Source organism: Arvicanthis niloticus, chromosome 15 (assembly GCF_011762505.2).
Source record: "Arvicanthis niloticus isolate mArvNil1 chromosome 15, mArvNil1.pat.X, whole genome shotgun sequence".
NCBI lineage: Eukaryota > Metazoa > Chordata > Mammalia > Rodentia > Muridae > Arvicanthis > Arvicanthis niloticus.
This window is the reverse complement of record NC_047672.1, coordinates 16,009,439-16,025,611: the sequence shown is the minus strand read 5'-3', so window position 1 is coordinate 16,025,611 and position 16,173 is coordinate 16,009,439. Positions and strand designations below refer to the sequence as shown.

Here is a 16,173-nt window from a genome sequence, read left to right as displayed (position 1 = left end):
GCTCCTCCAGAGGCCAGCTAAGTAGCCATTGTTTTGCATGTGGATTTTAGTTGAGTTGAAGGTTGAAGCAGCACCAGCTGAAGCCTCCTGCCTCAACTAGGATCTCAGCAGGAGAATGATAGACATTCATGAGGACATGGCAGTCAGATGTGCAGAGGCAGCTCAGGGCTGGGCCTCATGGGAGGAAGCAGATAATGACAGAGCACTGGCAAGTGCACATGCCAGATGGTAGCAGTCAGGGAGTGGCCATGCAGGTTCTGAGTGCCCATGAGACATTAATAAACAGGTGGGGGTATAGCTCAGGGGTAGAGCATTTGACTGCAGATCAAGAGGTCCCTGGTTCAAATCCAGGTGCCCCCTACCACATGTTTGTTTTTACTCATGAATATACCACACACACTCAGTCCTGTTTCTTCCGTTCATTCCAGTCATGGACCTCACCAAACCTGGGGGCTCCAGACCAGCCTGTCATGTGGATGGATGGCTGTCTCCCATCTCTTCCTACATGCCAACTGCCCCTCCCATTCTTATCATCTGTCTCCCCTGTTCCTGCATATACCTAGTTTCTCTGGTTCTGTTGTTTTCTAAATAGAAGGTGAGGACTATGAGAGAGAATTTAAGAATTTTTTTTAGGCACAGCAGTTATAGTGATGGCCAGTGTCCAGGGACCAGAAAGAAAAGCCTAACCATAAACCTATCTCTCTCCATGGCTATCTGATGAACCTGTCATCAGAACTAAGGAGACAAATCACAAAAGCAGGCTGTCTATGTAGGGTAGATAATTCCCCTCTTAGCTTCTCTCCCCCTTCAGAGACCACTGCTCACTTGCTTCACCCTCAAAGGCTACAGACTGGCTGAGTTGCTGTCCCAGGCAGAGAGGGATCCTGCAGTGTTGCAACTGACAGTGCCAGCTAGGGCCCTGTGAGAACTCTGACAGCCCATTTGTCTTCAAAGAAAGAAGAGAGGGGTGTCTCCGGGTCAAGGTGAAGACAGTTGGCCAGCTCAGGAGCTAACCCAGAAGCAGTGTGAAGTGGGCTCAGGGTCTGCAGGCTGCGTCTCTTCATTTCCTTGACTGATGATGCTATTCAAAGATAGGCCTGAGAAGTGTTACATACCTAGTTTATATAGGTATAGGGAAACTGTGAGCTGAGGAAGGCATCTCACCAGTCAGGTCTGGCAGCTTCTGGAAAGTAGGTCTCGGAGCAGCTGTAATTTAACTTTATAGTCAGTCCTAATATATCACCACTCAGATGAAAATTATTAACTGTGTTTACTGATACCAGTGGGGGTATAGCTCAGGGGTAGAGCATTTGACTGCAGATCAAGAGGTCCCTGGTTCAAATCCAGGTGCCCCCTTTGCATGTGATTTTGGAAACTAACTGACCACGTTCATGGTACAGACCTACTTTCTCTCTTGACTCATGGCTGGAGATTGACCCCGGTGGAGGGTACCCTTGTGTTATTACCCACCAGATCCCTCACGCATAGCTGACTATGTGTTCTTTGGATCTCGAGTCTTTCAGGTAAGCAAGTCTTCTAAAGTTTTACAATGTAGAGAAAATTTCCTAAACCTAAAAAAATGCTAGGTTTTATTAGAAAGAACCACCAGTGGTTCTCAGATTATGGAATTCAACATACAGAGAAAATGGGCCTCAGCAGAGGACCTGCAAGAAGACAGAATGAGAGATACTGAACTGGTAATCCACCACAGTTGGAGAAGTCCAAGTGTTTCACCAGAGCTGGGAATGTGAGAGTTCTGGCTCTCAGAAGGGAGAGGGAGCATAACATCTTATGGATTCCATAGATCACAGGGTTTCTAAGCAGCTTATGGGCCTGGTTTGTGTCCAGTGAGGCCTCATGGCTGGCATCTGTTCTACAGGCTCAGCATCTGTACTATAGCAGCCATGTGTCCTTGTTTTAAGTGTTACTCCTTGGAATAAAGTTCCTGGAGATGCTAGAGGGATGAGGTGGGATTGGGTGTGTGGGTTGGGAAGCACTCCTCTTAGAGGAGGAGGGATAGGGTGGGGGCTCACGGGGGGGGAACTTTCAAAATGTAAATAAATAATATAATTAATAAAATTTCCAACAATGATCCTAACTTTTTTGGCAGCTGTTGCTACAGCTCAATGGGAAGGGACAGGCAGATCCTGAACACGCGGGAGCACTGCATCAGACCCTGGAGCACTGCATCAGACCCTGGAGCACTGCATCAGACCCTGGAGTGCTGCATCAGATCCTGAAGCACTGCATCGGACCCTGGAGTACTGCATCAGACCCTGGAGCACTGCATCAGACCCTGGAGCACTGCATCAGACCCTGGAGCACTGCATCAGACTCTGGACAGCTCCTCTTCCTGTCCTTTTTACTGAAGACACAGAGGGAACATGCAACCACTCCACTGTGCTGATGGCTTCAGCTCTTTCTACAGAGCGACAGAGATTCCATAAAACAAGACACAGGATCAAATCTGCACCGTGCTGGGGTCACAGTGTCCCTGTCTCCCGAGTGTGCTGCCTTGTCAGTGGCAAACTCCGTTGAGTTTTAAAGGATGTTGGCTCCTCCCCAAACTTGAAAAAGAAGCTCCATGTTACACATGAGCCTTTATTGCGATATGTTTCTGTAACAAGTGGCAGTGCCTAGAAAGATCCAATGCTGAATCTAGAGGTCTTCTTGAATACTCATCTGAAACCCTGAGTTGGGTTGATGGTTAATAGTCACCACATACCAACTGTATGCTTTATATTTCTAATAATATGACCACATTTGGGGACACACACACACACACACACACACACACACAAGATTTATCTCAAAACTGGATATTATGGCTGTGCTGACTCAATGGTCACTTGCTGCTCTGTCTCTGCAATGCTTGTGTGAACCTCGTGTTATTTGCTCTTAAGACTGTAAGAATTCACCAGGATTGACTACTTTGCATAAGTCTTGTCTTATGAGTTAAATATACAGAAGAAGTATATTTACTAGATAAAATATGAGTATTTTCCCAAGAAGAAGAATTCTGTGATTGCCCCATTATCTTATGCAAATCACAAAAGTTGTGCCAGGGCCTCCCTGAATCCTCTCCTTTGTCTCCATCTCCACAGACTACATCCTTTGGCTGTGGTCCTCTCTTACATCCTTGGCATCTCTGTTGGGGATGAGTCCACATGGCAGAGAGTTCTGGTCCTACTTTGGTAGATTCTGTAGGCTGAGCTCTGATTGTTTAAATAGCCAATCTTTGTACCTGGTCCCTTCTGATGTTGAGCTAATGATTTGGGACCAGCATGGGGTTAAAATTTTTCTCAGATTTAGAGGTTTTTTTTTTTTTTTTTTTTCAAATTTAGGGCCAGAAAATGATAAGGTAGGAGAGCAGAGGCTGAAAAAAAATCACAGAAAATAATCCCAGAACAAGAATGTGCTGAGGGTCAGAGTGGGATGTGGAAAGGACAATGAATGGGAGAAATTTGCAGGCAAAATTGAAGAAGGGAAGCAGAGCAGGACTCCAGCCCTGCACGCTGGTTCTCCAAATGAGGCCCCACAGATGCTGAGCAGCCAAGACTGCAATGTGCTGGGCATGGAGGGTTTCTACGTGGTAAGTGTATAGGGAAGGATGTGGTAAATCCAAACTTGATAGAGTCCAGTCTGAAGGAGGTGGGTCAGGTCCTCTAGCACATTGGAGATGTCACCACACACTCTATATCCTTGGGTGAGGCAGTACAGGTGGCCTGTGCTAATAAGGGAATCTACATAGGTACAAAAACTAGACTCGGGGACTTTATGTCAATCAAGCCCTGCTCCAAGACTGTCACCTGCTGACCACATGTTGTCAACCACTTCACTGTGTCATGCTTCAGTCACTATGGTCTCCAGATGTCCTCCATCATATCTGTAGTCTCTCTATTACTTGGTTATTAAGCAGGAGTCTTTTATTTGTCCCTCATATACAGTCTGATCAAGGATTTCTCAGTGGATAGAGAACTTTCCCTTCTGTCTACTCCTGCCTCCCACTCACCCCCAAAGGTCATCTAAATAGTCAGTGTTTGCATATGGCTCCTTTAGTTATATTGAAGGAGGTTGAAGCAGCATCAGCTGAAGCCTCCTGAATTTAATGCCCCTGCCTCAGCTAGGACCTCAGCAGGAGAATGCTAGACATTCATGAGGATATGACAGTCAGATGTGCATAGGCAGCTCAGGGCTGGGCCTCATGGGAGGAAGCAGATGATGACAGAGCACTGGCAAGTGCACATGCCAGATGGTAGCAGTCAGGGAGTGGCCATGCAGGTTCTGAGTGCCCATGAGACATTAATAAACAGGTGGGGGTATAGCTCAGGGGTAGAGCATTTGACTGCAGATCAAGAGGTCCCTGGTTCAAATCCAGGTGCCCCCTTCCTAGGATTTGTTTTGGATGCTAGACAGTCAAATGCCTTTAGTATCCCAAAACTCCCAAATAAAACTGTTATTACCACATTGTCCCTTGTCCTAGATGGTGTCTAGGACATTCTGCACAGATCTGTGCTCACCCGTGCAGTGGATTCTACTCAGGCTGCATCTGTGAGCTGCTCTCTGAAGCCCATCCAGGTCACAGTCACTTGTGCTATTGCATGGACTGTCCTCTAAGGCTGTGACCCTGTGGGTCACTCACTGTAAGACATTAAGCTTAGAGGGGGCTTGGAACAGAACCAACTTGACAGCCTTTGTCTTTCATCTCTTAGGAAGTTCCTCCAGAGCTCCCAGGGTGCTCCTCACCTCAGCTCCCCTGCCCCGCACTGTAGCTCTGCCACTTATGTGGAAACAACTCACTCGCTGGTTTGCTCCTATTTAGAATAAGAGGGGTTTGTTTTTGTTGTTTGTTTTTTGTTTTAAGTAAAAGGACAGTGTGTGTATACGTCTGTGTGTACTCACCACTGGTGACAGGTTTGAGAACCTAACCTAGCAAGCTACCTAAGTGTTTGTTGAATGTATAAAGGATGGAGTATAATTGTGAGTGTCTTCCTAAGGATGTGAGAGCATGGAGAAGGCTCTCTCTGGGCTTTATGCAAGGGTCATTAGTGACCTAATACCAGAAGGCCTTGTCCTATCTCTTAGTGTGAATTTATGGAAAAAGCCACACCCAGACATCATCTCCAGGGCAAAGTTGGTGCCTTTAAAACAAACCCTGAGTGTGTGAATGTGTGAGTGTGTATGTGTGTGTGTGAGTATGTGAGTGTGTGTGTGTGAGAGTGTATGTGTGTGAGTGTGTGTGTGTGTGTGTGTGTGTGTGTGTGAGTGTGTGTGTGTGTGTGTGTGTGTGTGTGTGTGTGTGGTGACTCAGGCAAAGTTGGAGAGAAGAGGGATGGTAGACATTGCTGTAGAAATCTTCTCAGTTTCTGGATCGTTAAGAGCAAATCATGAGCACTGAAGAAGTCCTAATGAGGCATTAGCTACACCTATATACCTTGGGGGTATAGCTCAGGGGTAGAGCATTTGACCTCAGATCAAGAGGTCCCTGGTTCAAATCCAGTTACCCCTTACCCCCATCTAATTTTGACCTTTTAGACAGATGCCTACATCTTAATTTCTTCTTCTTAGCAGACAGACTCTAGTGTTACATTTTTTCTCCTAGAAGCAGTAAACACCAAGGGTTTGTTACTGTTGTTCTTTACCCCAAATAAATTAAAATCACTTGAAAAATCTGTAAATGGTCCCTTTCCAAAGCCTTATCCAAGAACAGTTAATCACCACATCGAAGGTGGGGCTTAGGCACGATAAAAGCTTCTCAGGGTTTCTAGACCACAACTGAAGTGAGAACCAGCCTTACTGAGCTTCCCAGGAGCCTTTGCAGGATAGGCTGCTCCATTCCACCTGTCTGTCCAGCGTCTGTGTCAAATCTGCATCACTTCTTGTGTTTCTAGCATCTGGGTGTACAACAGTGACAAGCAGCCAGCGACAGCCCTTCAAGGGGCAGTTGCTTTTAAGCTCTTCCTAGTTTGTGATTTCTCCCTTTTTATATCCAACAATTCTTGGGTTAGGGATAGAACTGGCCCTCTCAGCTCAGGCAGAAGGTTCTTCAGGTCAGTGAGAGGCCTCATAAGTCCAAGGGAGTTTGCAGAGGGTTAAATAGTGACGGAAAAATGAAGAGGTCAAATTCTGTGTTGTGTTTAGTTTGTACAGCGGTTGAAGGCAATTCCGTGTCTTACTTAAGCTTTGAAAGAAAAATTCTGCAGAAGTGATTGATGAATTATATTGGCCATCTCAAAACTGGAAAAGTAAAGGCTTTTTTATGTTCTGGAGAACAGATGGCTTTTTTTTTTTTTTTTTTTTTTTGGATAGAAAACCCTCAGAACCCATTGTGGATACAGATAGAAGGCAGTTCAGAAGTACAACTCCCAGGTTTTCTATCCTTCACACAGGTCATCTTTTGAGACAGGTCATCTTTTGAGACCGTCTGTAACTTACTATGTTTAACTATGTGTTAAACATAGGTGCTTATAATAATGCAATGAGTGCCATTTGGTGACAAGGACCTCCTGATCTCTGCACTGAATGGCAGGCAAATTGCCGCACATGACAACCTGCTTACTTCTCGTCTCCCCGGAGCCTTACTAAATGCCTCTTAGTTTCAGTGAGTTGTGTGTGCATGTTCTTTGTTCTGTATCCTGTGGGTTCTCTTACTAGTGTAGGACACAGCGGTGACAGAACTATGCCTTCAGTGATGCACCTCCTCTCCATAAAGCTGGGCCTCATTAATGCAAGCTTTTACTCAGCGTTAGATACATTATCATGAGTCTAATACCACACACGACTCCACTGGCATTTTCCACCTTCCGCCTGGGATAGCCAGTCTTTGCTCGAGAGTTTTAGAGCGAGGCAAAGGATTCAACCTCAGCTTGGCCTCAACTGGCTCAACTTCTGCAGATTACCAATGATGCCGTTTCTTACGAATTCACTTCTGCTTCCCATAGAGCCAACTTCAGAGTTTGATTTTCTCCTTTGGTAACCAGTGTTATCTAACCTCTTTGCTCTCTTCAGGAAACCTTGGTCTCTTCCTTCACTGGGAAGACCAAGGCCATCTGAGGGGACCCTTGTTAGACTTCTATCTTTGCTACCTCCCTTCTCAAGTCTAAGAGGACAGGTCTGTCCCCTCCTCCCCTGAGCTCATGCTATGATCCTGGTCTGTCTCTTCACTTTCCCTGAGATCCCACTAAAGCACCAACAACCTTTCTGGCATTTTCACACAGGGATGTGACCCTACAGACTCTACGCAGCTCATAAGAGATATGCCACAGTCTCAAGTTTGCAGTAATTACGGCCAAGTGTGTGTGATGAGATCGAGTGCGTGGTCTCACTAGCACCTCTCAGGAGTGCGTCGTCCACTGCCCAGCACCTCCCTCGTCCTCCATCGTCCCGAGGCCTTGTCTGTCTTTGAGTCAGCTCCTAGCAGGCCTGCCTCCATTGCTTGAGAGCCCCTCTCTTTTTCTCATCCATTTCTTTCTACTTTAGCCCATTTTTGCTAAAGCAGACATGTGAAGGAATGTTTCGCCAAAGCAGACACAGGTGAAAAGATGTCCTGTTAAAACAAGCATGTGAAAGGACATATGATGAAGGATTTTTTGCTAACAACATATATATCCTCTCCTAATTTTATTTTGTCTCTGTCTTGTTTCTTTTTAGCCTTTCATCCCCCAACAGCCACATTCATCTTAGCAATACTTTTGTGACTGTTCATGTCCTTGTTCCAAATGCATTATAGAAAAACACTACTGAACTTTACGACGAACGCAGAGGTTATTAGACCGCCCCAAGTACCTAACTAATATAACACCCTTCAAACACTGATGTAATTGTTATTTTTAAAAACACTGTATTCCTCAGCTTGGGCACCAAGGCACTTTTCAGAGGCACAGGCTTTAATAGACTTGATAAGCATAGCTGTGAATAACTATCTTGCATGGATAATTTCATTTGGAGGCCCCAGCAAGATTATGCTGTGCTCAGTGGGACTCAGCCACTCATGATCTTTGCTGCAAAGGAGAGGCTGCAAGGAAGGTGACCCTGACAAATGCTCCAGGGCCCTGCCCCTTTCACTGAGTCTGGAGAGGTCTGGAGTGACCACTGTCTTCCTAACACTAAAACAGTCCTACTGACACTCCACAGAGGTAAGTCTGTATACTAATTTCACTTCTGGTTCTTGTTGAGGTGTTTGAGGCCCATGGGGAGCCTTTAAATTAAAATGGCTACCTAGGCCCCAGGGGAATCCCTCTAATTAAGAGGAATAAGCCCTTTTTCTGGGGAGACATTTTCTTCTGGAAAAAGGGTATATGCCCCAGGAATCTTCCTTGAGATTATGGAAGATCTCCCCATTCAGGGAACCCTCTTATGGTCTGGAAGTTTTTCTGCTTGAAGATAAAAATTTCAACAGGAAATCCTTCCCCAATTCTCCCATGCTACATTGGGAGCTACCATCCTGTTTCTACCTGTCATAAGAGATATGGCTTTGATTTTTGTTTAAATGAATGGCCAGCCAACTGTATAAATGAGTGAACATGTGGTGGGCAAGTTTGGCCCAGGGAGTTTTTTATTTAATTCCTTGATTTTGTTGCTGGTGTTTCCGGTTTTGACTTCTCTCTCCAAAAGTAAGCTGAGTGACTGGCTTAAAATTCTGTGCATTTTTTAGTTCCATCCATTTACCTAAGAATTTCTCAAATTCATTATTTTTTATAGCTGTGTAATACTCCATTGTGCAAATGTACCACAATTTTTTGTATCCAATCTTCTGTTGAAAACCATCTGGGTTCTTTCCAGCTTCTGGCTATTATAAATAAGGCTGCTATAAACATAGTGGAGCATATGTCCTTGTTATATGTTGGGGCATTTTCTGGGTATATGCCCAGGAGTGGTATAGCTGGGTCCTCAGGTAGAAAATATCATCCTGAGTGAGGTAACCCAATCACAAAAGAACACACATGGTATTTACTCACTGATAAGCGGAGATAGCCCAAAAGTTTGAAACAACAAAGATTCAACTAAGAGACCACATGAAGCTCATGAAGAAGGAAGAACAAGTAAGGATGCCCAGGTCTCTCTTAGAAGGAGTAACTAAATACCCAAGGGAGCAAATGTGGAGACAAAGTGTAGGACAGAATCTGAAGGAGAGGTAGTATGGAGACCATTCCACCTGGGTATTCATTCCATGTGCAGTCACCAAAAATAGACGCTGATATGGATGACAGGAAGGGAAAGCTGACAGCAGCCTGATAAGGCTGTCTCCTTAGAGGTCCCCCAGAGTCTGACATACACAGAGGCAGATACTCGAAGCTAACCATTAATCTGATCAAAGGTTCCCAATGGAGAAGTTAGAGAGAAGACTGAAGGAGCTGAAAGGGTTAGTGGCCCCTTGAGGAGAGCAACAATACCAACCAGCCAGAGCTCCCCAGGGTCTAAACCACCAGCCTACGAACACATAGGGAGGGACCCATGACTCCAGCTGTATATGTAGGGGAGGATGGCCTTGTTGGGCATAGGTGGGAGAGGAGATCTTTGGTCCCATGAAGGCTGAACACTGAGTGTGTGTGTGGGGGATCTGAGAGTGGGGAGGGGGAGTGGGGTGTAGGTGGGTGCACACCCTCATAGAAGCAGGAGGAGGGGGGGTGGGATAAGGGGTTCCTGTGTGGTGGTGGGAATGCGGTAAGGGGATAAAATTTGAAATGTAAATATTATATCCAATAAAAGAGGGGAAAAAAAAGAAAAGCGGTTAGAACCAACATCCTTAATAAAATGTCAGCCCTCTTAAAAAAACTATCTTGATACTAAAATTTGTTTTGAGAATTGTATATTGCAGAATGATCAGCCTTGGTGTATCTACTCATCAAGCAAGCTGGGCAGACCTGCTCAAACCTCTGAGGTCTGGGAATTCCATCTGGAGGCAGTGAAGACACAGCGTCAGAGGCTTATCAATTTGCTCTTCCCCCCACTCCTCTTCTAATATCTCATCGCCCATAATCAGCTTGAAGAAGCTAATGAAGAGTCAGCGCCCCTATTCCCTGGGCTTGGGGACTAAAGTGGTAAATGTTGGGCTGTTTTTCTAGGGAAAAGTAGTGATTTTGTGGGAATAGAGAGGATTAGCTAGGGTTTGTTGCATAGCCATAACCTATTAGTAGAAATCTGTACAATATAGATGAAGATATAATTTCTTAAATGGCACCAATTTACTTTGATTACAAATTTTAAGGTTTTCATTGGTACGAGCTTCTTATTGATATAAAAATGAGATGAATATTGTTACTCTCATAGGCATTGTACCAGTATAACACATTTAGGAATACAAGGCTTAGACCCAGTCCTTCCTTAACTTTTTTTTTTTTTTAACAGATTTGAGATGGTTAGCCTGTGAGTTAAGGGACTATAGCAAATTCATGGCTTGGAGTTTATTGTTATGGTGTTTTCTATGTTTTATTTAGAAATAGCTGAGTGGAGTTAACATACAACAGTCCAGATTACCTTACATGGATAGTTGGTTTTCAAAAGATCAGAACTCCACAGAATTGAAGTGATAAACATTTCTGTATTAATGTTCATTTTAATTAGAGACCTGTCTGCTCCTGACAGCTTCCTGTATTGAATTCTAAGAAGAAATTGAGCATCTTTGGAGTTACTCCAGTAGTGGTGAGAAAGCCACTAGACAAGAATTGCCTCTTTCCATCTACAGACAAATTACTCTCCAGAAAAGGACACACTTGCAGAATAGTCGACTGATTATATCTGCCAAGACAGAGTAATCAGCCCTTAATAATTCTGCAGCACTAAGGTCTGTCAGATGATCCTGGGCCAGAAGGTGGAAGAACAGATGCTCCAACGTTCAGTAGTATAGGGGCTTTCCAGGTGTTCAGAGGTCTATAAATTGGCTAAGTTTTAGAAGCTATGCTTTGTGCTTCCCACAATGATAAATAACTCAGTCATTCTGGATTTCTGACGGGGTTGAAAACTTATAGCCTCATAGCCAATCCTGGCTATTTACCTTGAGAGAAAAGATTTGAGTGGATGGTCATCAGCTGACATTCATTCTAAAGCCAAGGAAAAAGCCAGGTTCAGAACTAAGTGTTTTAGTTAGGATAGATGACAGAGGTTCTGGTTAGTCAACAAAATGATGGACTGGGTATTAGGACTATCTTGTACCTCACTGGTACAAATTGGCATAATTGTGCTCTAATTGTATTTTGAGAGAAAAGTTTCATTTTAACAGGAAGGGTGGCTGGGCAGTGGTGGCGCATGCCTTTAATCCCAGTACTTGGGAGACAGAGGCAGGCAGATTTCTGAGTTTGAGGCCAGCCTGGTCTACAGAATGAGTTCCAGGACAGCCAAGGCTACACAGAGAAACCCTGTCTCAAAAAAAAAAAAAAAAAAAAAAAAAACAAAAACAAAAAACCAAAAAACCAAAAAAAAAAAAAAAAAAAAAAAAAAAACCCAAAAAACCCAAAAAACCCAAAACCCAAAAACCAAAAACCAAAAAACCAGGAAGGGTGATATGTAGGAGGAACTAAGGTGGGAGGAGTACCGAGAGGAAGAGAAGGAGTAAGAAGAGGAGGAGAAGAAGGAGAGGAGAAGCTAGGTGATGAGAGAGAGAAAGAGGGGGGAGACAGGGAGGCAGATGTTCACGTGTCTCCACCAGTCAAAGATAGTTGAAATATCTAGGTTGGGTATTGGGTTACACCTCTGATTGAGCATTACCAAACTTATAAAGTCTTTGATTAACATTTTTAAAAAATGTATAAAAGCAAAAAGGAAAAGGGGGCATGGGATAGGGGTTTTCTAAGGGGGGGGGGATGGGGAAAGGGAATGGCATCTGAAGTGTAAATAAAATATCCAAAAAAAAAAAAAAAATCCTGCGTATTTCTCTGGACTCTGCCACTAGGTGGCACCCTGTGTACGCTGTTGTTAGCTGTCTACTACAGACAGAAAGGGAGAATACAGGGAGAAGGGAGGGAGGAAGGGAGGGAGGGAGGGAGGGAGGGAGGGAGGAAGGAAGGAAGGAAGGAAGGAAGGAAGGAAGGAAGGGAGGGAAGGGAGGAAGGGAAGGGAGGAAGGAAAGAAGGAAGAAGGAAAGAAGGAAAGAAGGAAAGAAGGAAAGAAGGAAAGAAGGAAAGAAGGAAAGAAGGAAAGAAGGAAAGAAGGAAAGAAAAAACTCTCCTTTTCTCTCCAAGACAGGAAAATTCTAGTTATCTCAGTGTGTTCCTGGAGTCACATGCACCTGCCTCTCCTCCAGCGCCTCTCAGGTGGGGCTGAGGGGGTGGGGCGTCAGGGTATGCAGTGGGGAGCCATTCGTGGAGCACCCAATCCAGGCTAAGTTTGCCTTGGGCATCAGTCCAGCCCAATCCTGGGTGCGCAGACTCCCACTCCTGCCAGAAGACGGAGATCCGCTGAAGGTCCTAAGCCCTTGCAGTGTCAGCCAGAAAGGTGCGCCTGGGGAACGCTCCTGCTCTCCCCTCTGCACCAAGGCCTAAGCTACCAGAGGCAACAGTGAGTGGGCTTGCCAGGGATGGGGGCCATGTTGCTTTTCTTTGCTGCCTAGCAGCAAAAAGCTGGCCTATTTTTGTACTGTAGAAGGTTTTGTTCCTTCCTGGACTGCAGTAAGGCCATCACCTTTTCCTGATCTGTGATCCTTTCTGGGAGACTTAGACCCTTCCCCTCTTTCTGATAACCCCAAACCCTGTTATCTCCTAGACTCCATCCTTTACACCCACTACCTGATATGACTGTCAACAACTTTTGACTCTTTACTTCAGAGAAAAGGAAGCATATTGATATATTGGGATGGGGGAGGGAGAGAGAGAGAAAGAGAGAGAGAGAGAGAGAGAGAGAGAGAGAGAGAGAGAGAGAGAGAGAGAGAAAGAGAGAAGGGAGAGAAGAAGGAGGAGGAAGAGAAGGAGAAAAAGGAGAAGGAGGAAGAGGAAAAGGAAGAAGAGGAGGAAAAGGAGGAGGAGGAAGAGGAAAGGGAGGAAGAGGAGGAGGAGGGTTTCTGGTATGGATGTAGAAAAGGCCGCTCCCTTCTGAAACAGCCTTCCTATCCTAGTGCCCGGATTGGGACCCCATTCCCCAGTACCAATGAATTTCCCAGACCCTGGACACGTTTCGCCGGTGCCTTACAACTGGAATTCAGGTGCAGCTCAACAATGCACTCATTTGTCTGAGACTGCTGAGGTTCTCTGGGGTCCAAAGTAGTATCCCAGGGCATTTCTCAGATAATTACAAAATTTAAAAAAAAATACTCCATTTGGTTCATGGGTTCTATAAAATGCCAGGACATTAAACTTAGCCCTCAATCCTCTCCAGACATCTGGAAACAAAACAAAACAAAACTCCAAAAGCTAGAGGACTTTGCAGGGATACATGCCTCTCAGCTTATCAAAGTGATCCAAAAGGTTTACAATAATCAAAACACCAAAAAAAAAAAAAAAAAAAAAGACAAAAATAAGATGCCTTGGCCGTTGATTGAGACACACACACAGAGAAAGATAATGCTTCCCAGTCAACTCACTCCAAGTTTCCAATTGCTTGTACAAAAAAATCCCCACAAACAAACAAACAGACAGACAAACAAACAAAAATGAGGAAGGTGGGGAAGGCAGGGAAGGCGGGGAAGGTGGGGAAGGCCCCACAGGGAAGGAATCAGTGTACATATTGTTTCAGGGAAGAGGATACTAGCAGAATGAACTTTCAAACTGTCCTAAGCCCAGGAAACCCTCTCAACTGAAAAAGTAATATGCAGTGAACCAAAATGAAAGAGCAGGACTTTTACCCTCTTAAGCCTCCCAGAACCCCTGGTCACTGTATCAACTGCAGGCCACCCAGTTAAGTTTTTAATAGACACTGGGCCAGAAGTTTCTATTTTGAAAAATCCAATAGGATGCCCAAGGGAAGGGGGGGTGTCTGGGGGGGGGCACCCTCTCAAAGTCAAATGGGAGGAGATATGGGGTGAAGACCTCTGGGAGGAGACTGGGTTGGGGAGGGGGTAACATTTGGGATGTAAATAAATAGAACAATTTTTTTCTCTCTCTCTCTCTTTTTTTTTTTTTTTTTTTTTTTTTTTTTTGGTTTTTCGAGACAGGGTTTCTCTGTGTAGCCCTGGCTGTCCTGGCACTCACTCTGTAGACCAGGCTGGCCTCGAACTCAGAAATCCACCTGCCTCTGCCTCCCAAGTGCTGGGATTAAAGGCGTGCGCCACCACTGCCCGGCTATAAATAGAACAATTTAAAAAAGAAAAATCCAATGGGGCCAGTTAATCTGGGCCACAAACAGGTGACTCACTCCTCTGTGGTAGCCCTAGATTGCCCTTTCCCCTCTGGGCAGAGATTTCTTCAAAAATTAGGCACCATCACCACCACATTCACTCCTCAAGAAACTAACATTTCCTTTACACCTGCCTCAACTCAGCTTAACTGCCCCACCTCTGTCTGAATAATATCTTTTAGTTCATCCAGACTCCACAACAGAAACAAATCCAGACCCAGAACCCCTGCACCAGGACTTGAAATGATACTTTCTGAAAGTATGGGCTGAGACACATTCTCCAGGCTTGGCAGCACACCATCCTCCAGTTGTGCGTGGTAAGTCTCATGGCTACACCCACACCCAGCTGGCAGTATCCTATGAACCAAAAAACAAAAACAACAAAAACAAAAACCCTTCTACCAAGGTCAATAGAATCTCCAGCCCCTTACCTTACTGATATTGGGCCCATCATCTAGACATGGGGAGCTATTTGCTGTTTCACTGAAGCAGAGAAAGAAAAAGAAGGAGAGAAAGAAAAAGTTTGCTTGCCAAGTAGAGTCTAGGCAGGTCTGGGCCTGTTGGCAGATCTCCCGGCCTGCTGAGGCACAGACTGATAAGAGGAGGTGCACATGAGGCTCAAGGAGAGGAGGGGCTGAAGGTTCTATTGACCTTGGTAGAAAAGTTTTGGTTTTGTTTTCCACATGAGGCTTATAAAGACAGGGAGGTAGATTTCAGAGTCCATTTTTCAAAAGGATGCCTCCAGACCATCTGTGAATTACAGTGATTTTTGCTCAGAGTTGTTGTTGTTATTGTTGTTTTTGTTGTTGTTGTTTCTCTTCTTAGCCCTGGACTTGGGGTCAAGTTGTGGTCAGGGTATTCTCTCTCTTGGCCCGAGTCTCAGGGTTCAAGGTGTTTTTCCTTTTCATTTAGCCCTGATCCTTTTATCCTACACGTTCTTTTTCTTCTTCCCCTACAAAACTCTCCCAGGTTTATGTCTCCCTTGTGTACGCCCAGTGCCTCCTACCTGAACCCATCTGATGTCTCAACTACCATCCCTGATTCTTTGCCCCCTCCCCCCGACCAGACCCTGGCAGTTCCTGCCATTTCCCCCCTCTGGCAAGTCCCTGAACTTATTCCTTTTGAATCAAAGACTATGAGCAGGAAGCTCCCACTCCCATTTATGGTGTATGTTTCTGTCTCGACCAGTGACATGTACAACTCCCAGAGCCCCCATTTTTCTGATAAACTGCAGGAACTCATCTCTCTCCTAGAGACTGCTTTTTACACCCACCAGCCCACCTGGTATGATTGACAACAGTTACTGGCCATTCTGGTCCCATCAGAAGAAACTGATTGAATATAGCTGGAAGCTAAGAAAGCAGTCCTGGGTCAGGAGAACTCTGGCTGACAATGCTTACTGCATTGAGAGAGTGTTTCCTCTCAATCAACTCCACTGGAATCCTAACAGTGACAAATATAATATACTAGATCCAACTGAGGGACTTTCCCAGCTGGACTTTAAGCAGTGGCTCTTAAAGCCCACAAACTTATGAACGGTAAGTGAAATCAGACAGGGGACCTCAGAGAACAGATTGGGAGCTGAAGGATATGAGTCTTACCAGGACCATAGTGTCAGCCATACGAGAAAACCCAGATAATAGACCAGTCTGGCCCAATAGGTGAGAAGAAGACTAGGAGGCAAGTAGCCTACCACTAGAGAAAGATCAATGTGCCTACTGCAAGGAGAAAGGACATTGGAAAAATGTGTGTCCCAATATGAACAAGGAAGGCCCCACAATACTAGAGTTGGAAAAGTGACGAGGCACAGGCTCCTACAATCTAAGCCACCAGGAGCATGTGGTAACATTTAAAGTTGGGGGAAAGCAACTGACTTTTTAGTATACATCGGGATATATTCAGTCCTCAAGA

The 16,173-nt window shown here is 45.0% G+C and overlaps 3 non-coding genes across 3 annotated transcripts; all 3 read left to right on the top strand.

Moving 5' to 3' along the window:
- Nucleotides 1-288: 288 nt before the first annotated feature.
- On the top strand, nt 289-360 carry Trnac-gca (transfer RNA cysteine (anticodon GCA)). Its single transcript has one exon. It is a non-coding gene; the product is annotated as a tRNA-Cys (tRNA).
- A 924-nt stretch (nt 361-1,284) lies between these two features.
- On the top strand, nt 1,285-1,356 carry Trnac-gca (transfer RNA cysteine (anticodon GCA)). Its single transcript has one exon. It is a non-coding gene; the product is annotated as a tRNA-Cys (tRNA).
- A 2,959-nt stretch (nt 1,357-4,315) lies between these two features.
- Trnac-gca (transfer RNA cysteine (anticodon GCA)) lies at nt 4,316-4,387 on the top strand. The gene has a single exon. It is a non-coding gene; the product is annotated as a tRNA-Cys (tRNA).
- Nucleotides 4,388-16,173: the final 11,786 nt, after the last annotated feature.